General features: G+C 42.9%; 1 pseudogene; it reads left to right on the top strand.

Moving 5' to 3' along the window:
- The first annotated feature begins 456 nt into the window (after positions 1 to 456).
- Positions 457 to 1,123, top strand: LOC118091746 (intraflagellar transport protein 22 homolog; annotated as a pseudogene).
- The last annotated feature ends 325 nt before the right edge of the window (positions 1,124 to 1,448 follow it).

Genomic DNA, 1,448 nt, shown 5'->3' on the forward strand with positions numbered 1-1,448 from the left:
TGAACAGACTTCCGGAACCAATTGTGTTCATAAACCGAGGTACCACTGTACAAAGAACAGATTCAGTGCAGAAAAGCTTCTCTCCCCCAGCTTAGCTGACAAAGGACAGGTTGATGCTCCATCTAATAATAATAATAATAATAATTCCATGCTATACTAACAGGTCTCAGGGGCAGTTCCTAAGATAAAATCAGAATATAAAACCACAAAGCACATGCTCAAAATAAAAAACAACAACAACCCAATAACCCCCCCCCAAACAACCCAATAACAACCCCCCCCCAAAAAAAATGAGATGAGAAATTGTTAGAAATTGTTGTTTACAGAGTGGGGGAATATCTACAGTTTTTAAATTAAAATATTACTTCAGAGTGCACACAAGATCCCCATTCAGTCAAGTCTTATTTTATATATAAAAGAATCACAAACACATCACACTGATTTATATTCCATTCTTCGACATGTTTCCAGGGGATTGGATCTGCCCTTTCAGCTGTTTGCTCAGGTTGGCTCTATATATGAGGTCAAGGCTATGTGGCCTAGTCCAAGGAAGGATGCCAAAGGTGAAGATCATCTTTGCTGGCCCCAGTGAGGCTGGAAAGCCTATCTTGGCAAACTCCTTGTCAGAGAGCACTGAAGGCATTGGTAGTTATCTCCCAACACATGCAGTAAGGATTCTAGAATACGAGAAGCCAGATTTCAGGGGAAATGGCAAAGGAGCAGGGTGTTGGATCAAACTGTGGGGGTTTTTTTGGGGGGGGGGCTAAAAAATACAAGACGTTCTGGCCAGCACTGATGAAAAATTCCCATGGGGTCACTATTGTTTGTTTTTAACCAAGGCTCATCTGGCTGTGTGAAGGAGATTGAAATGTGGCACTCTTGTTTTGTCCAGCAACAGCAGCTGCCAGAGAGCCAGTGCCTGCTCATTTCACATCACAAGCCAGGCAGCGCAATGAACCCGGGAGAATCTCACTTTGCCTCCACTGCTGAACAGGCTGCAGGTCGTCCACTCTGGCCTCGAAGAAGACGCTGAAGATTCCAGATGGAATTCGCAAAGTCCCTCAGTGGCATTATCAAGTTGGGAAATGAGAACCGAGATAGAGAGATGCTGCTGATCACTTAAAAGCAGGAGGAACGTTGCTGCAACGAAAATAAAAGAAATGCCCGTTTAAACACACACACACACACACACACACACACACACACACACACACACACACGTAGGTTTCCAGGGCAGCTCTCAACAAGTTTAAAATTTTAAAAAACAAAAAGAACATTAAAATAGCAAGACATAAGAGGAATATAAAAGCAGTCAACAAAATTTGAAACAAACACCAAGCAGCATAAAAGAGGTAAAGAAAGGGTTAATGACTTGAGCCCATCACCAATGAATCAGGTCTAACTGGAACATATCAATGTGGATGGCCAGAAGGTGGCAGTGCTTGCCT

This window comes from Zootoca vivipara, chromosome 1, assembly GCF_963506605.1.
Source record: "Zootoca vivipara chromosome 1, rZooViv1.1, whole genome shotgun sequence".
In the NCBI taxonomy this organism is placed as follows: domain Eukaryota; kingdom Metazoa; phylum Chordata; class Lepidosauria; order Squamata; family Lacertidae; genus Zootoca; species Zootoca vivipara.